At 35.0% G+C, this 21,799-nt stretch overlaps 1 protein-coding gene across 10 annotated transcripts in view; it reads right to left on the bottom strand.

Moving 5' to 3' along the window:
* The window catches only part of LOC113509955 (protein sprint), a 365,904-nt gene that overhangs the window by 72,626 nt on the left and 271,479 nt on the right, over positions 1-21,799 (bottom strand). Inside the window, exon 1 of one of the 10 annotated variants that reach the window (XM_052894347.1) lies at positions 20,329-20,613. The exons of the other annotated variants lie outside the window; for them this stretch is intronic. The gene's annotated coding sequence lies outside the window, so the exon portion shown is untranslated. Of the gene's footprint in view, positions 1-20,328; positions 20,614-21,799 lie in introns of those variants that run through there. 10 annotated transcript variants of the gene reach the window in all.

The following is a 21,799-nucleotide window of genomic DNA, read 5'->3' on the forward strand; positions in this document are numbered from 1 at the left end:
AAGAATTTAATTGTATACTATTTTATTTATTTAAAACTAGCTATTATTTTTAAAGTTTTTAAACTCTTAGAACGTTAAAACAGACGTCGAGGTTTTCATTACAGGTAAGAATTGCCAAAATATTTTAGATTCCTGCAAATTTTCTTTTTAACGAACGCTATCGATATACGAAGGCGAGGCACCAGTGAGGGATGATAGGTGAGGATGAAATCAAGTCAGCCCATCGTTACAAATTCCAGAAGAATCAACCACGACGATATCCACGAGGAACAGTATGGAAGTCGACTTGGTTGGGTATATTGCTAGCAATAGGACTGGTAAACCCCATTACTGACAATCCATTTCCTCCTATTCGTACTTATTAAGAGATACAGCAATTTATTGTAGTTCAGTATAGCTCACTGCTTACACTTCCTAGACCCAAGACTGTGCACTATTGTTTTGTTTGATGAAGCGATGAATTTTATGACATTGTAAACCAGTTGAACACGGTTCGTTGTTCACACACGTTATGCCGGTCAATAATCTAGTTTATACCTATTATTAGATTAGACTATTCTTCCTGCAACACTGTCAAACTTTTCGGGTCATTAAACTGTGTCTCAGTATCGACCTTTTAGCTGATGTCCGTTATTTTGAATAACGTAAGCGACATACATACACATATATTGATAGACATACACATATAACGAGTTTTTTTCATTGGATGAAAATAGAATGGTAACCCCGCCTGCGCTAACGGGCTACGCTGGTGGAGCACCAGTGAATGGTGATAGATGAGGATGAAAACAGGCCAGTTAGCCCATCATGATGAATTCATCTGGAATTAATCATAATAGTTTCCAGGGGGAACCGCGAGGAGGTCGACCTGGTTGGGTATATTGCTAGCAATGGGATTCTCAGTCTCCATTACTAACAATCCCTTTCCCCTCTACATATAACGAGTAACGATAAATGGATGTTTATTACATCTTCATTCATCGTTACCCACTTTTGCATCTATAATATTAAATAGTTTTTTTTTTTAATATTTAAAAACAATTTTTAAAGTTACACCATCCCTAAAACTATCTCATATAAAACTATGATCACAGTATATTGAACGCTATCGACTAAACATTATTCGTGGCCGACGTTACTACAATCTAGTACGTGCTTCCAGCTCGAGCCGGTAAAAAGCGGTTTTAGCTGGTTAAAACTTTAAAATTGTTTATCACGTACTTATGGTACTATAATATTTTGTCAGAGCAAAGTAAATATAAAAAGCGTAGCAGTAGAAGTACATTTTATATTAAACTTTAAAGATGAGTTTTAAGATAACTTCTTTGAGTAGCTTTTTAAGGAAACGATGCAACATTTTCTCATCCGAAGTACCTTAAAGTTTGAAGGTCTCTTATTAAATTTGACATTTAAAACATATTTCTCAAACATGCTTGGAAATGTGAGCATTATTTTGATAATCTTCTTAGAGATGAATCAAAATTGCCATACTGTCCAGATACATGCGGGCAGCGGCCGGCAAAAGTTGTATGAAAATCCATATCTGTCGTGTTTTGCGGCCAGATAAATTGTTATGTAAACTCATTTCTGGCCTGTAATTTAAAAATGGAATGACCTTTTATTTCGAAACATGGCTACCAAAGAGGTAACTAATAAAAGGTTTTATTTAAATTTCGACCTGCCTTGCAAATAGAAAGCTGTTTATTGAAAAAAAAAAAACAAAGGAACATTATGGCGCGTGAAAAGTTCTTATTGTTCGTTATTCGTCATTGAACTTAAAAAGTAAAATTGTGTTTTTGATTTCCGCGCATTGTTTGAGAAAAGTACTATACAAGCCTTGGCCACAACTAGGCATTGATGGACTCACGTATGTGTGCCTCGGCTTCGTCTCAGCCCATATTTGCACGTTCGTCCATCAATGCCTCAGTTGCTGGCCGCTGCAGTAATGTACTATAAATTTACATGCCTGTATACGGGCCGAACACAGTGAAAGAAAGCTATATTTTTAAGATTTTAATACTGTATTTACTGTAAACAAATTATTTGATTTGAATACACTGACGATCATCGTCATTATATTAGTCGTTATCTGTCCACTGCTAAACACAGATTCTTTAATAAATTGCTGTAAGGAACGGGACAATTTCTTATGGATTTTGCCAGTAGTTTCCCTTTATTGGAAGGTGAATTGGCGTTTGCAGTTTGGCTTTGATTATGTTTTGAGGGGCGCTGATGTCCATTCCTCTACCATAAAAATAAAGTACACTGTTGACGATGACGACGATGATGATGATATATATGGAATATTACAAGTGTTTTAGGCAATAATTATAAATCACAATAGTTTAAAACTACATGCATGTGTTGTGAATTACAGAAACAAAGCAGAAAGCAACTTTCACTCATTTCACTAGTGCATTAATTACAATTTGTTTCGTAAACATACAATGCACACTGGCTTCCTTATTACCATGGCAATAAACAAAATTCTTCCCAGTCGGCACGCCTCATGTTTACAATAAAGTTATAACGACGAAGATAGGTGAGATCGTGGTATAAAACTGGTACTACTATTACCCTTTCCACAAAATACTACATTTAAAGAAATAAATCTTTACTTTTGGATTATTTATTTTTAAGTAAGAAGATATACAGTAAAAATTATTTAATATAAATGCTTATTTGAAACTAGCTGTTGCCAGCGACTTCGTCCGCGTTTCCGTCGTTTTTCGTAAAATAAGTTCGTAATAGCCTATGTCCTTCCTCACGGTTCAGTGCTTTTGATGTAACAGACATATTTCCCTTCACTGCTCTGCTCCTATTGATCGTAGTGTAATAAAAAAGTATACTATAACCTGCCCAGGAGTATGAAGAATAATTATACCAAGTTTCGTTAAAATCCGTCGAGTAGTTTTTGTTTCTATAACGAACATACAGACAGACAGACAAAAATTGTACTGATTGCATTTTTGGCATCAATATCGATCACTAATCACCGCCTGACAGTTATTTTGGAAATATATTTCATGTACAGAATTGACCTCTCTACAGATTTATTATAAATATAGATAAGCACACAACAATATTGCAGTGTGATCCAGTAGTCGTAGAATAGGTCACTTCTTCCCCCATTTTCCCATTCCACTTTGCCCATGGATGTCATAAAGCGACTGAGGGAACTTAATGGTCGAGGGATAGGCATCAACGTCCCTCTTAAAATATCACCAAAGCCTAACTGCGGTTGCCAACCCGTTATCAAGGGTGGCAACTGCTGACTAAACCGTCCATATGGGACAGATCTATGTTCAGCAGAGGACAGTTGAAGGCTGATATAATAATTTTTTTTTTTTTGATGAGTGAAAATGGTATGGTAACCCCGCCTGCGCTAACGGGATACGCTGGCGGAGCACCAGTGAAGGATAATCGATGACAATGAAAACAGGTCAGTTAGCCCATCATGATGAATTTATCAGGAATTAACCATGATAGTTTCCAGGGAGAACCGCGAGGAGGTCGACCTGTTTGGGTATATTGCTAGCAATAGGATTCTCAGTCTCCATTACTAACAATCCCTTTCCCCCCAATTTATTATTATTTAGAATCAGATGTGTCTGTGACTACAAAAATACAAATACGTATTATAAAAAGACAGTTAAATTTTATAATAAATTTCTATCATAATTAATTTGGAACATAATTTTTTCTCACTATTATAAATACATGTTTAAGGTAAAACACCGCAGTGGAAGCGTTTTATAAGGGAAAGATTCTGTCTGTCGAGGAGGACTAACCTGGCATCGGCTTCGTGAAATTTTCTGCTGTACGTGATCGGCAGTTCTTCCTCAACTCCTATATGCACGCACACACAAGTTCTTGCAGGTTCATCAGGGCACATACAGTTTAAGAAACACAAATCACATTTATTTTACAGGAGCAAGCGTCCGCGCACACGCCTCCATTCGGTCAGTACTTTTTTTTGTTCGTTAAACTAAGGTGGGAGAAAAATAATAATGACGGACTCCGATATTGTAAACAATCTGTGTTTTATTACAAAGGGATAAGGCTTTATTTTGAACATTCATATCTATGTATTTATAAAAAAGTGAGAAAAAATTACTGGTAAATAAATATCTAGACAGATACGAGTATATTTATTTGCCAGAACATTGTTTTAACAGATCTTGATTTATTGTGAATTACAAATGTTCCCCTTATAGTCTAAAGCATGTAGTTTTTACTTTTTATGGGTTGATAATGAAATGGTAACACTGCCTGCGCTGTCGGTATTCACTGGCGAGGCACCAGTGAGGGATGATAGGTGAGGATGAAAACAGGTCAATTTGCCCATCGTGATAAATTCCATAAGAATTAACCACGATTGTTTTCAAGGGAGACCGCGTGGAGGTCGACCTGATAGTGTGTATTGCTAGTAATGAAACTGGTAAATTCCCATTACTAATAATCCTTTCCCTCCCCCTCCCCCCTGCAATATCATCATTTCTATCTATAGTCAGTAAGATTACCAGAGAGAGATTTAGTACAAAGTCGTTAGCTTGGGTACCTCTGTCCCATTCGTGTTTCTACCGTGAAGCAGTTGTATTTGCATGGCTGTGTTACGGTTTGAAGGGTGGGATATGGCGTGAATTTACTGGGTACAGAGGAATAACACCTCAGTCCTCAAGAATGGCAACGCATGGGGGGGGGGGTATCATGGGCGGAGTTATGTCCATGGGCTCATGTCTATAGGCGACAGTATACTCTTGTTAAGTTGTAAAAAAAATGGTACTTCTCATGTCTATAGGCGACAGTTAACACTTTCCATCATATACTTTAGGATTGATTGATTAGCTGTTTCCATAACTCTTCTATTTGGAGAAAAATCTACTCATTTATCCCGTCTAGTTTATTGCTACAACCTGTTATATTTAGTGTTGTATAAATGGCAGAATTTATGTCCAAAGCACGCGCGGACCAATGTATTGGGCCCAAAATATTTGTCTGCCGTGATGCTGGCCGCATGCCAGAGGGTTCACTTTCACCGACTGAACACACGCGTTAACATTATGGCTGGATCGTAGGTATGCGTGACTCATTCTGTTTGGGTTTACGTTCATGATGAAATGTATTTGTGACTTAATTATTATCTATGCGGATTAATTTTGTGAGTGGCGCTGTCTAAAACAGGGATCGGCGAATTGCGTATTTGTTGTTCCAAACAATTATCTGCTTATTTGCTCATTCTGCTTTCATCCTCGCTTTTCATCCCTCACTGAGAACTCGCCATAAATTACTGAAATAGGTTGGATTATTATTCTATATATAGTTTCTTTTACAACTGACTTCAAAAAGGTTCTCATTACGGTAGTATTTTTTCTTTGTTTGTTTGTTACCTCATAACTTTATCAGTTATAAGCCGATTTGAATAATTCTTTTTTTTATTTATAAAGATATACTTGCAGATTGGTTTGAAATAAGTTTTTTTAAAATCGATCTCGTAGTTTAGTTATTAAAATAAAATAACTGGTTTTGTCACAATTAAAATAGTTTTTTTTTTAACACTTCCGTATATACAATGTTTCTGGCAAATAAATTTCATTTAAATTTATTTCACAATTTTAAACTACCTAACATAAAAATTGTTTGGGTACCTCTGTCCTATTCGTGTTTCAACCGTAAAGCAAGTGTGTTTGCATGTTTGTGTTTCGGTTTGAAGGGTGGGATATGGCGTGAATTTACTGGGTACAGAGGAATAACACCTGGATTTCCTGGTCCTCAGGAATGGGAACCCATGGGGGGTATCATGGGCGAAACAGTATACTTTGTTATGTCCATGGTACTGCTCATGTCTATAGGCGACGGTTACCACTTTCCATCAGGTGGACCGTCAGCTTGTTTGCCATACTAAGTTGTATAAAAAAAAATGAATCCATTAAACCACGTTAACGATAAATAATAATAAAAAAAAAAGAAAATCCAAATCCGATGAAATGATCAGGTACGTTGATTTGCGTTGATTTGATTATACACTGCATTTCAACATTGGAAATTGATACCAATTGCATGTTTTAGAATCAATTTCACGAATGAGTAAAGCGAAATTGTTTCAGCCACTTCGCATATCTTGATGAGATTACAGCGGTCAAACAATTTTTTAATCATTCTATAGCTAATAATGTGAAAATATCACTGTATTTTCTTCTACTTTTACATAAAACGAACGTACAAACTAGCAAATAGACGTGTAGAGAAAATTTAAAAAAAAGAAATATAACGTTCCACGAACCATCGATCCACTTCGCATATCTTGAAGAGATATTAGTAGCTTAGTTTTTTTAGAAAATGACAATTAATAAGTAAACAAAACTATACCGGCATGTAGAGAGGTTCAAAAACCAAATACCTTATTTACTGGGTACTTTTTTATTACATATATATATGTATAGTATATTTTAGTGAACTTGATATTATTTTGCAAAAGTTTAGTATTATTTTTGTTTAATTCCGCTATTATTTGTATGTGTGCTATTGCCAACACTCGAAGACAATCGAACGAATAATATTACTACAAAAAATCTACAAATTTCCATATTAGCCATCTAAAGCTGCTATAGCTAAATGACTAAATTACGAAGTAACTTTTTTGAAGTTGGTAGAATATAAAAGAAAATTAAACAAGCTTAGTCGTGCTCGAAAATATTTTAATAACATCTTAAGCTTTGTTTTTCACTTAAAGATTGATTACTTTTACAAAAACAATATTTAAAACAATTTTATTTTGATAAAGATGCGTGGGTACTCTTACTTGAGACAAGTGGTTACAATTAACCTCGAAGACAATATTTAAAAAATGATTGAGTAAGAGACCTTATATACATCTCTTGCTTCATCCATTTGCAACATCAGCTGATACGAAAGCGTATCCAATATGCCCTTTGCAGGTTTTTTTATTTAATTGCCTAGAATATGATTACGAATATTCTTAGCTTGGAACACAAAACATTGTTTTTCTTTTCTATCCCATACACAGAGGGAGACTTTGTACAAAAGTCGTTTGCTTGTGTACCTCTGTCCCATTTGTGTTTCAACCGTGAAGCAGTTGTGTTTGCATGGCTGTGTTTCGGTTTGAAGGGTGGGATATGGCGTGAATTTACAGGGTACAGAGGAATAACACCTGAGTCAGGAATGGCAACACAGGGGGTATCATAGACGAAACAGTATACTCTGTTATATCCATGGTACTGCTCATGTCTATAGGCGACGGTTACCACCTTCCATCAGGTGGACCGTCAGCTAGTTTGCCATTCTAAGTTGTATATAAAAAAAAACCATTATATTGTTAAGTTGATTTCATCGGACATCCCTTTCTTTCTGGAAATAATCGCTGTCAATTCATGATGAATTCGTCATGATGAACAAAATTACTTGATTTCATCCTCGCTTATCATCCCTTACAGGTACTACGCTAAAGTGAATCAGCAGCGCAGGTAGGGTTATCATTAAATTTCATCCAATCTTTAAAGGTCATAGCTATGTTGAAAAAAAAATACCTACGACCTTCGTATAGGTAGCATGCTGCTGTAAGGTTAGAACATTACGATCACGTGTGATAAACAAACACACGAGATGAGAATCAACTCCCAGCCACTTGAAAGAATATAGACGCCCGATAAACCGCTAGTGTCAAGTCACGACGACCGCAGTCCGTCCTCGTCAAGTACCTTCTGCGGTATTATGATTCCTTAATATTTACCTATTTGTAACTGTTTATACGACAAACTTCAATGTTCAGAGATATTATTCAGATTAATACCACTAAGTACAGTTTCAAAATTAATTTCCAAAAATTCTTAATTGAGAGGCAAAAGTTGGACATTCCTGCAAGTTACCTCCATGTTCCATTTGTCTGCTAGTGAACTGTCATATCTGTCTGTTTACTGTATATTAATCTTTATTTTTATTGTACGGATAGTCTGGTAATATTATTTTATTTTTACCCTATTCCCTTTGGCCGCAACAGAATATCAGTGCTTTGCTTTTTTGGGGGCGAAGCAGTAGACTGAGTTGTGGCCATTTTGTATTGCTATGGCACACTCACAAACGAAAGTTGTATTTGGTTTTGTGTATTTTTTTTGTCATTTATATTGTCTTGCTTTTATTTTTGTGTATGTATGTTGTAATTTGTGTGCTGTAAGTAATGCAAATAAATTATCTATCTATATATCTATCTAATACTAGCTGCTGAATTTCCTTATCATACAACCCATCACAAACTAAATCTCCAATCCGACTTATTGGGTGAATGACGGTAGAACACCGTGAGTTTTTGTAGTATTTTCATCCACGCACAATAAAACGATGGCTAACAAAAAAGGTGATAGAACTTCTGGTGATACTATCATCATCATCATTTCAGCTGTTACTCCTCCACTGCGGGGGAAGGGATTGTTAGTAATGGAGATTGAGAATCCCATTGTTAGCAATATACCCAACCAGAACGACTACCTCGCGGTTCGCCCTGGAAACTATCATGGTTAATTCCTGATGAATTTTTTTTTACAACACAGGGGGCAAACGATCCTTCATGCTTCATCCTCACCTATCATCTTTCACTTGCCCCGCCGGTGTATACCGATAGCGCGGGTGGGTTACCATTCCATTATCACCCATAAAAAAAACGCAACTTTTAAAATATTTGTAGTCCAGTATTATTTAATTTATTATAATTATTACTTCATTTCCTCATATAATTAAGTTAAAGTAAATGCTGTAAATACCTTCAATAGGCATGTGTATTAATATTATATTATATTTAATGTTATATATGTTGAAATTCAATATGCTGTTGGTGTTCCTTTAAATAAATAAATAAATTGCCAATCCGCCTGCTAGGCGTGGCAACTACTGGCAAAACCCCCCAAGGGGGAGGCGTATGTTCAGCAGTGGACAGTTAAAGGCCGATGTGAAAACTATTAAATGATACTAGTTAATTTTAAATTATTATATAGGCGACGGTTACCACTTTCCATCAGGTGGGCCGTCAGCTTGTTTGCCATTCTAAGTTGTATAAAAAAAATTATGTATGCAAATTAATGATAATGCTACTTACTTATATTATAATGAACGTAATTTAAATGGTATCAGTGTTACTAAATGTTACCTACATGGCATTGCTACGTAATACAGTGTCGGATGCCGTTTGACCGAATGCCAGCTCTTGGTTTATTTATAAGTAACGGAGATGTTTGACATTCAAAAAGTTAATATTTTATTTGTCTTTAACAATAACACGCTGCTATAACACAACTGTAGTATGACATATAGTGATGGGTACTTAAATCTATACCTATAATAAATCTGCAGAGAGGTCAATTCTGTACATGAAATATATTTCCAAAATAACTATCAGAGGGTGATTAGTGATCGATACTGATGCCAAAAACGCAATCTGTAAAATTTTTGTCTCTGTCTGAATGTTCGATATAGAAACAAAAACTACTCGACGGATTTTAACGAAACTTGGTACAATTTTTCTTCATACTCCTGGGCAGGTTATAGTAAACTTTTCATCACACTACGATCAATAGGAGCAGAGAAGTGAAGGGAAATGTGTCTGTTACATCAAAACCATTGAACCGTGAGGAAGCACATAGGCTACTTATTTTACAAAAAACGGCGGAAACGCGGACGAAGTCGCGGACAACAGCTAGTATTGAATAAGGACCAAACGAAGTCGAGCGATACATTTCTTACATTATCTGTCTTAAGATTTTTTTTATCATCATAATAGAATGGTAACCACCTGCGCTAACGGTATAGCCTGGCGGGGCACCAGTACCGGATGATAGGTGAGAATGAAGTCAGGTCAATTAGCCTATCGTGACGAGTTTAGCTTAGAGTTCAGCACGATGGTTTCCAGACCACGTGGACATTGACCTGATAGAGTATATTGCTATCAATGGGACTGGTAGTTCGCATTACTAACAATCCCTTCCCCCTCAAATTGGTTATCAGAATGCCATTGAAATGGTATAAGAGGTTCACATACGCTCGCATGAAAATATTACAGTGAAATAATCACACACCCTATCAGCGAAGGTCGATGACACAAATATTTACCGAGATAACTCGATAAGACGAGTGAATGAATCTCACATCTATAGCAAACCAGGCTGTATTATTTTTTTTTTATGGGATGATAAAGCGCAAGTAGAGTTACTAATCTACAATAGTAACCCTGCTTGCACTATGTGACGGTTCGCCTATAGTACAATAGGTTTAATACCATAAGTACATAAAAGAAACAGGGGTTCCTATGGGTGACCGCTGCGAAAGCTGAGCTATTTAATATAAACAAACTTTAAAGTCAAGGTTCACAATAGTATACAGAGAAGACGTTACCATATATGAAATATTGACACAGAAGGGAAACTCCTTTGATGTGTTTCCAAAGTGTAGTGGATGTCACAAGAAAATTAAATAAATTAAACAAAAATATATTATATTTTATATATAACCAAATTATAGTTTACCTTTTTATCATCAGGTGTAAAAAAGATACATACAACACAGTTTAATAAGGTTTATGAGAGCCTTTAAAGTTTTATAAATTCGATAATCAATGAAATATAAAATACCAAAATACGTTAACATATAATTAAATTGAATTTAAAGAAAAGTTCAGTTCGAATAATAGGCTAAATCTGATTATTGAAATATCTACCCTTCGGTGACATAATCTATGACGTTATTAGAGAAAGAATAGAAAAAAAAAAAAAAAAAGAGAGGGGAGCCGGCAGATCGGCGGGCGCGCGGGAGTCGCTTTTTAGGAATTGCGCAGTAAAAAAAAAAAAAAAGGACGGCAAATGGCGGGGAGTCGTGTTTTAGGGATTGCGCAATAAAATAAAAAATTAACTGGGATATAGATCTAGGAGGGACTGGATCGATGAAGGGGTTTGAGATCTTAGTGTATCACTATCGATTAAGTGTGTGAAATTAATCAATAGAAGACTGGAGAATCCGGTGAGCTTGTTCCATTTATTACTACGTAGTTAGATTTTTGACTGTGATCACAGGCAAAGTCTATACTTAATATTTTTCCCAACAACTATTAAAATACGTATTTAGTCGAGTCCATATACCTTTAGGTAATGCGTATATCGTTAAATGCAATCACATTTAAACAAAGTTTACATCAATATAATTTACGTACTTACGTTATTTTACTCATATACAAAATCCAATTATATGGTCGTTTGATAGAACTTCATCAATTTGATTCAATGTTCTAATTGTCCAGTTTTGGAAAATACTTATTGAATCAACTATTGAACTATTACAATACTAACTAGTTTCATATCTAGTTATTATAAAGTATTTATTTATTGAGGATAATAGACTAAAGTGACTATGGTCTGGTCTCATTGCTGGGGAAACAGCCATTGATGAGAGAGAGGGGTTATTGAGTGGCGACCCTGTGAATGCAAGTGCGGTGTGGGCTACCTCCATTGTTTGGAGTGACTGTTTTATGTGTATTGTGGGGCCGTTCCTTGTGTCAGTCGGTGGAAATTGCCTGTGTTCAGTCGTGGGTTGGTGATGGTTGAGACGATGATGATGATGAAATATTTGTATTTATTACACTATTACAGTGTTGGTTTAGAATATCTATTCATACTTAACGCTTCATGGTGGAGTGTTTTTATACCATTACTCGGTCGACCAGATTAATGATTCTTAGTCTATATTTGATTATCCATGACTACATGTGGGGATTTGTTTTACTCCAGATGTACAGAGAAACAGCTTAGCTGTTGCAGGTGATTTTATGTGAATGTATTACTTTTAATACATTATTGTGTTAGTAGATAAATTCATGTAACGGTGGGATGTTTATGGTAAACAAGCCTGTATTGTTTAAATAGATATTTTGTCTTGATTTATTATAAACTTTAATATTGATTTTGTTGTAGTAAGCAAGCTGATAATAACAATTCTGTGTGTATTACTGGTTTCTAATAATATTTAATTATGCTGATATTATGGGTGTGGATTTATTTCCTAATGGTAATAAATGTACTAAAGGATTCTCTGACTATAGTTACTCTTAACTAGGTATGAGATACAGTATAAAATTAGTACTAAATGACAAGTGTGAGCTATGTATTTTACTCATATTTAGGAAGAAAGTTGTCATGGCGATAAGGTTTGTATGTGTGTTGTTTGTTCATGCTATATTGACTAGACAAGTTCAGACAGGGTTAAAATTAGTGAATCTTTATTGGATTTATATTTAATATACATATTTTGAATATTTATGGGAATAGAATGGAGATATACAAGTAATAAAATATAATATTAGTATTTTATAAATTTCATTATCGAGTTAGTTGTATATGTTGGGCTGCATCCAAGGAGATATGAACCTATTAATATCAAGTTAGGACAATTACTTTAAATATTAATAAAGCAAACACTAACACTGATTATTCACTTCTTTAATAAATTTACATTAGAGTTTAGAAATCGAATAGATAGCATATTGGGAAAATCTTCACCACACATGTATTTGAGGAATGTTCTTGATAATTAGTACTGTATGTATATATTATTGCAAGTACAATTGCAATAAGAATGTTAAACTTCTAATCTTCTGTTTATTCTTGAATTTGAGAGTAAGCTTGGCTACTGATATGAATATAAAACTGCAGCATTACTGGATACTATTAATTATTTCTGGTGTAAACCATGATTATTTATGTCACTGATAATTTAGTTGTATATTACGGTTGATATATGATGATTTTATATTTAGTTATATTAAACAAATACAAATAAACAAACTTGCTAGTATTTGTTACGTTGACAGTTGTGATAGATAATCAAAATTCAATTCAATACATCAATACGTCATTCAATACGTCATTAATGTGACAGATGTCAAACAAAAGGAGATTATACACGTTATGATTCTATATCTAAGTCTATAGAAAATTTATATAATATTCTGTTATTTTATAATAACTGTAGGGGGAATATTGGAATTATTTATATGAGAAATTTCACTTAAATGATATGATAATTATTTAAAGACCTAATTTCTTAGGGATTTAATCATGATGATTTAAACACTAAAACACTTGTTTATCCTAGAAATCTTCTTAGTAAATAGGTTTACTAAGACACTAAAAGGAAGTAAATATAGTATAACTATAGTACAGCTACAATAATTGTATAAGACTTACTGTCCTTTCTTTACAAATATATATTTAATCTATATCTTTCACATTATAATTATGCAATATATTGCCTCTACTACTACAACATACACAAATAGGACTTATTGTCCTTCCTATATACCTATATATAATAATTGACCTGGCACTTTAATGTGTAATTTATCAGTACTTATGACAACAACCAATTAGGACTTATAGTCCTCTCTATAAAGCTACATAATTATTTAATCTGATTATTTCACAATGTGATTAATCAAACCTCTACAAATATTACAAAAGATCTCTATTACTCTCAACACAATAATAGCTTGTTGGACTTAGTGTCCTCAAACTTATAGAAAACCCAACTGGTTATTTCACGAGACGTTGTTAACTTGTGATTAATCAGTGTCTTTTAAAGGACTTATAGTTCCTTTAGATATATCTCTCTGAATAAATAATTGGTTAATTCACAATGTGGTTAATCAACAATAATATTATATATAATTGACTGGACTTATAGTTCATTCAATAGCACTCATTACTTTTAGTAGCTCTCGACCTATGGGTTGGACTACTCGTTCTTAGGCTCCGGCCTAATCAACAGATTTAACTTGAACCTTGAGTATTCTTGGTATTAAGTAAATAATATTAAATTGACAATGCTATGTTATGATATAGCAATTATCAACATTATATGGCTTGGCCAATTCCAGGGTGTGGAAGGTATCCCCTATCACACAAATCTTCATCTCTATCGGACTGTCTTCACAGGTGATCTCTAATGTCACATTATAGGGCCGAAGGGTTATGTCCCAACAAAGTAAGTTCTGGTGTCTGGGTGATCTCGCTTCTTGGTCTGATCTCTTGTGGAGCCGAAGGGAAACCCCATTGAGTAAGCTCGTAACAGGGTGACGCTGGGAAACAGTTTCGTACTGTTAGTGGGTGATCTCTATGTCGCCATATAGGACTGAAAGGGTCATCGCCCATGAGTAAGCTCTCGTGTCGGAGTGATCCTGGGATTTCAGTTCCGATCCTTTTGCCTCTGGCAAACACCAATTTATACTGGAAGCATCGTGGGGCTGGTGGAGCCACTGTAATGTTGAAGTAAATGTACTTATGTTTGGTTTGGAACTGAGAATACTCATGCCCTTATTACCATCAGAGTGCATTAATAAATAGTAATACCCTTCCCTACCTTTTAGGAGGAAGAGTTATAGATAGTTGGAAAGTCTTCCACTGGTCCGGGCGTGTGAGGGCCTGACCGCTCCCCCCATTTTTTTTATTATTACAGTTATTCTGTGATTTACTATTAAATTAATATTACTTCCTAGTTACATGAATTATGAGTATAATTAATTAATTATTCTTAATCCTTAAAGACTTATCAATCATCTTCATTATTTAACTCCTATCATATACCAATTAAAGAACCTTTTGGTTATTACACACACAACGGGTCCTACATTACTAGACGATCACACATTTATTTATCTGGCCAGATGATCAAGTGTTCTACTATAAGATCTGTTCAATATTATAAGTTTATTATAAGGGTTTATATGATTCATAGGATGTTTGGGGTATATAAAGCAATATAGGTATGAGGTTATATTGAGGGTGTTAGGCCTTTCTTTAGGGTAGATTTTCATTATATTTTCATAGATTTCATTAGGTAAAGCCTTCGTAGGCTTTTCTTAGGCTTTGTAGGTTTTCCATGTGTAGGTTAGTTTAGAGGGTAGTTATAATTATAAAGGGGTACACACAGTGAGGGGGGGGACCATCACAACTATCAGTATAATATTGATGGGGCACAGTGAGTGAAGATACGTGAAAAAGAAGATAAATTAATTTTGCCATCATGACTAATCTACCATATATTAAATTTGATACTTATCAACGAAAAGTGCAATAAAATATGCTAACAATTCATTCTCCAGCGGGGAAGACAGAGGCACTTGTCGACTGTCCCCGTTGTGGTATAACATTCGATATTCTCATACTTTGCCGAGCAAATATTGTATTTAAACAATAGCAGGTAATTCGAACATGGAGCATACGCTGGAGGAGTGCCCAGCGTATGCCGATGAGCGTCGTATCTTGTCCGCGGTAGTGGGGACAGATCTCTAGCTGCTCGCCGTGGTTTGGCGGACGGTGAGCAGTGAGAGATCATGGGAAGCGATGCTCGCCTTCTGCGATGCCGTCATGTCGCAGAAGGAGGCGGCGGAAAGGGAGCGGGAGAGTGCCACTCTCGCACCATCAATCCACCGCAGACGAGTCAGACGCAGAAGGAGGGGCGCGCCCAGTTCCCACCCTCCTCCTTCTCCACTAGGGCCGGGGTGATACCTGTGGAAAGGTATTGTCCCAATGATCCTGGGGGATGTGCTAATATACCGGCGCATCCTTCGAGTGGTAGGGTGAGCACGCCATCCACCCTATCTTGAGAGAGGAGACCTGCTCTTACCATCTGGGGGCGGGTCGCTGCCGTCGGAGATGTGGTGAGTGCGAAAACGAACCCATGTCTCCGACATATGGCACCTCGAGGGTATATCATCTGGTTTTTGGTGGGTACATCCCGCCTTACGGGGGATTCCCACAGTACCCATTCACCTCCCACAAGGTGTATGGGTCTGCATAAAGCATTTTCCAGACGTTAAAAAAAAAGGTAATTCAAACACATCAAAAGATCTTTAGATCCCTTACATTTTCTATTTATAATTCAAACTTAGTTAATTTTAATAAAATGTCAATCAACTAAAAGCCTTTGGAACAACACTTAATCAGTGTCAAGGCTAGAAAACAAATAAACAAAATAATAAAACAAAATTGACTTAGCTTCATAGAATGCTTAGAATTAGTAGTTAGACAAAGAAATAATACGCAGTTGAATTATTAAGGAAAAAGGGGGACAGAAAAAGACCTCTCCGATTGTTGTCTTTCATACGCTTCTGTTTTCCAGTTCAGTTAGGATATTGTATTATGAATGGAGAGACGTAATAATACTTTGCAAAGTTAGGAAATACGTATAAGTTTATTTCGAGATAAATAAAATGATGTTTTCATAGTTCTGCGTGTATTAGATGGGTCTAAATGTAATGTTATTGTGGCATAACCATTCGGATGTTCGGTCGTCAGAGATTAATAACATTTACTGGAAATTGTATTGAGCATTGTTATATATTAGGTAATTCTAGTTTTTACTCAATATCACTCTTGAGTAACAAGTAGAGGAAACACGGACATACAGAAAATATAATACAACCTACATTACTCGCTAATAATAGGGCTTTATGTAAGTGAAAGGTTTAAATTGATTAAGTACTATTTTATCCACAATAAAAAAAAATATATATATAAAATCTTTCCTCTTTATAACTTTAGTTAGATAATAAATTCGCAACAAAATTTATGGAAACTTCAGACTGGGACATTTGAAGAATAAAGACTGTCTGGGAACGCGTCCGTGGCCTCAGGCAACAGTGTGGTAGAAAAAGTGGGCACTTCTGTGTCTACGACAGTTTTATGCAAAGTGTCTACGTACGGCGACATGACATAATATAGGTAGTTGCAACGTCTGACACTTATAATATACTAGTGATTCACCCCAGTTTCGCACGGGTACATAGAAATTAATAAATAGCCTATATTACTTGTTGATAAGGTAGCTTACTATATATGAAAGAATTTTTGAAATAGGTTGAAATTTTTTTAAGATTTTCCATTATAAACAAACGTACAAAATATTAAACCTTTACTTTCTACAATATTAGTCCAAATAGACACTTGACGGTATAAATAAATATTTTTAAAGATCATTTCAGAAAAATAGGAAGATTTCGGAGCCTTTAACTGTATACTTGTATCCCGTGGCTTTACTCGCGTGGATCAGTATATATAGTATCATATGTTTTATGTAAACATATAACTTGTATGTGTACCAAATTTCATGCAAACTTGTATAATATTTTTTACGTGTAATGTATGGATAAATACTTATTAGTATTTATCCATACATTCGTCACAAACAATTGCATTTATAATACTAATAACAGTAGAATAAACCACAGTAACAAGGACACGTAATGTGTACCTATTTGAAGCGAAACATAAAAGTAGTGCTTAAACCAAAATTCTTTTCTTTTTCTACCACTGACGTGGTAAACAAGCATACGGCCCACCTGATGGTAAGCGGTTACCGTAGCCTATGAACGCCTACAATACCAGGGGCATTACGCGCGCGTTACCAACCCTAAAGAAACCTTTTTATCAGTTTATTAAAGAAGTCCCTGTTGTAGTGTTTTGGAAAAACCTTGGTCATTCCATAATCAGAGCATTCGTAAGAGGAAACGTATCTGAACCGCGCTGTACGTCTACCATCTAGCCTCTAAGATATGGGGGTGAAATCCTCGTCGATAGTGAGCTGTACGATGGTAGAAAATGGACGTGGGCATTATATTCAACAAATCAAACAACCAGAGGAAGATTTTGTACAAAAGTCGATTGCTTGGGTACATCTGTTCCATTCGTGTTTCAACCGTGAAGCAGCTGTGTTTGCATGGCTGTGTTTCGGTTTGAAGGGTGGGATATGGCGTGAATTTACTGGGTACAGAGGAATAACACCTGAGGCCTCAGGAATGGCAACGCATGGGGGGTATCATGGGCGAAACAGTATACTCTGTTACGTCCATGGTACTGCTCATGTCTATAGGCGACGGTTACCACTTTCCATCAGGTGGGTCGTCAGCTTGTTTGCCATTCTAAGTTGTATAAAAAAAAATCTTCTGAATACAGTTCGTTGTACAATATAGTATAATTAAAAGATGTGCGAAGTAAAATTACTAATCGCCACTCTATCACATTAAAAAGCTGAACAAATTTGAATGAAATTCCAATCAAATATAATAGTCATCAACAGTATCACAAAGATATTCCAGTACCGAACAGTTTAACACCATATCTCCATGGCGCTTAAGTATTCAGGAAATTATAGCTTCCCCAAACGACGCTATTCCAAGTATTAGGTAGAACTAAATGAATATGCAGCCCGCAAGGGTTGCAACGTCGCAGAATATGATATGCTAGATGCCAAATAGGGTTGCCAGTTCGATGATAATTTAGTATTAGGTAGTATTCTTATATGTATTTATATGTGAATATGTGCTGTTACGTAATTTTTGTAAAAATATATGTGTATGAGATGTATATATTTATAGGACAAAATATGTATGCAAAGATGTGTATAAATCTAAATTGTTTATGTATATAAAGTTTATATATTAGTTAATAAGTTTTGTAAATAGAAGAAAGCCAAAAACTTCACGACAAAGGGAATCCTAAAGTGAAGCTTGGGAACAAATGTAAAATTGTAACATGTATTTTTGGATTCAATAAATATTATTATTTATATTGTAAGGGCAAAATTTCGTTTTATTTTTCAAAAGGATATCTTCAAACACTGAAATTTTGATTATACTCTTAATTATAAGAGGGAGACTTGTATAAAGTATTATTTTAATGACTGAAAATGAAATGGTAACCCCGCCTGCCTGTGCTATCGATATAGGCTGATGGGACTCCAGTGAGAGGTGATACATGAGAATGGAAGCAAGCCAGTTAGTCCAAGAGACTACGAAAGTTGTCAGCTTGGGTATTGCTGTTCCATTCGTGTTTCTGCCGCTAAACAATTATGCTAACAGGCTGGCTCGTGTTCGCATCATGGCCATTTATGACTAAGAGTCCTGTATGATCACAAAACTAGTCGAGTTTTCTCGACTGAAATACAAGTCTTCTTTTCATTTAAGAGTTTCCTCTTGTCGGTGCAACTAATTCATGCATCTTCTTCCAGCCATCTCTATCTCAGGCCATATCCTTGACCTCCCTATACGACATGACACCTAGTGTTTCTTTTATAAATTAAATAATGCTAACTCGGTCTTAAATTAATATATACTAACGTGGTTGTATTTAGGTTTAAATTGTGGAATATGACGTAAATTACACGGTACGGAGGCACAAGATTTTTTACCATTAACTTGGATGTCTTATCAACAATATTTATTATGTAAACAACAAAAATGTCTAGGACAAATTTCGGTCCCAGCATCGACCCTAGCGGGGCCGTCACAAAGCCGCAGTATGACGATGACAGGGCCCACGTAATGGTCTCGCCATAAATAAGGATAGGAGGCAAGGAACCCTAGCCATTGTTATTTCCTTAACGGGCCATCTTATGACCCCTTTAATTAATTTGAAACTTCTGAGGTCTCCTGCGGGCTCGATTTGAATAATAGCCGCGATAGGGTGTTACTCCTTAATTTTAATTGCAAATATTTATGTAAAATCTTCACGAATATTAAGTATGATATATTGTGTGGAAATTGTCTTGAGCAATTCTAATGCCATATTGTAATTTGTCATGATTTCGGCTTTTGTTGTTATGATAAATTATTTGTTTTTATTGCGTGTTGTTCCCATTTGAATTGCAGGTAAGAATAGAGACTTACGGTGACAGATTTTATGGTTGTTTACCTGTGAACAAGAGAAAGTAATTATTAATTATTATGAAATGGTTTAATGTTGAAATAAATAATAAATATATAATATAACTGGCATTATTACTAAACAACAAAATACATATGGTATAGTTTATAGGAATAAAATAACATACAGGCCTGAGAAAGAATTAAATGCACGATAATAGCCATGTTATCAACCGATTTTATAAAGTAAGTTCTCAATTCGATTATATTTTTTATGTTTCGATTATATTCGATTCGATTATATTTGTTACCTCATAACTCTATCACTTGTAAACCGTTTTGAAAAATGGTCTAATAACGAATATGTTGGCAGTCTATTATTCAAAAAATAATATTTGATAACAGACTTAACATATTCTAATATAGATTTTTTTTATATAATAATAATTTATTTCAAAATAAGGAAAGAGATATACGATTAATATCGTCCAGAGGAACCCAATATATGGATATCGGATCGATATCCACATTACCCATACGTAGTGGTTACCAATTTTTTAAATAGATATGAATTTCTTTACCACTATAAGTTAACAAAAAAAAAAAAATAGTATAAATGTAATCAATTACAAACAAACCTGGAAATTTTATGGAAAATATCTAATTTCTCATTATGAAATTACAAAATAATTGAAGCTCGTAGCTCGTTCATCACTATTGGATACAATAAAATCCTAATTAAGACAAAACATCCGCGGCAAGTTCAAACGAATATAAGATTAAAGAAAATTTACTTTTGTTTTTTTTTTCTCTTTACATTCATACAGAAATAGTCATCTTTAAAGGCAAATCTATATAAACATCACTATGGTATAAGGCACAAAACTAAACCACAGAATAGCGACTAACAGTACACAAATTTCAGAACAATTTCACACGGCACGCTACAATCCGTCACTGTCGAATAATTAGGCGATGTGTGTAACTTAAGCAGTTATTATAAACCTTACGGTGAAGTATTAGGCGACACTTTTGAATGTATATACGATGTGTATAATTTTGTGTGCTTGGACGCAAAGCGTGCAGACGTCTGTACGTCTGCGGATATACTGATCTGTAAATAATAATGCGTGTATAGTTACTCTTTAAACAGATCAAGACAATGCGCGTGTGGTATTTATTGCACATTAAATTTCATTAATTATAGTAATTAATGTTATATTAGGGGTTTCAATTTGTTTACATGTATAGGTATATAAATAAATTGTATCTATGTTGAACATGGACTCACGTAGACGATTGCACCTTGCTGTACTTATGTTTGATCTTCTGAAATTTAAATCCCTGAATATCTGTACACAAAACTCAAATTTCCGACTCTGAACAACTATTATGGATGTAATGTGTCTCGATCAACGCGGCCCCCGTTGGCGGTTCATATCCATAGGACAGTCGCTTTTACCGGATGTTTTCGTCACCAGGCGACTAAATGCTGGAATAACATACCACCTCCAATGAGACTAGCTGTATCCAAATCAATTTATAAAAAGTTATTAAAACAGCATTTATTAAATAAGCAAAAACTTGGGTTGGTCGCCTGGTAGCGACTGCTTTCAACATAATAATTATTGTGGTGAATTATTTATATTGTATGTTTAATTAATTAATAAAATATATTATTTATACATCATTTATATAAGTATCTATATAATACAATTTTATCTTTGGCTGTTAAATTGGGTACACAGGTTACACTCTGGGTTTGTTGTACGCGTCCGTGTAGTCTAACTTCAGGCTGCAGCTAAAAATCAGTGCTTTGCTTTTAAGCAAAACCATCACTGAGCTGTAGCCTATTTGGGTCACTGCGACACACATGGCGAAACCATATTTTCATATTTTATCTTTTGTTGTATATTTTAAAAAGTGTAAATAATTTGATTGTATAAACTCATTTGTAAATTTACGTGTGTCATAAATGGCTTAAATAAAAACTTTATCTTTATCTATCTAAATTTGATAGACAGAATTCTATGCAAAGTGATCCCAGCATAGGATTAGATATCACCTCTTCACCCGTGGGTGTCGTAAGAGACAACTAAGGGGACTTAA

The sequence above is a fragment of the Galleria mellonella genome, unplaced genomic scaffold, assembly GCF_026898425.1.
Source record: "Galleria mellonella isolate WM207_F2 unplaced genomic scaffold, CSIRO_AGI_GalMel_v1 utg21, whole genome shotgun sequence".
In the NCBI taxonomy this organism is placed as follows: domain Eukaryota; kingdom Metazoa; phylum Arthropoda; class Insecta; order Lepidoptera; family Pyralidae; genus Galleria; species Galleria mellonella.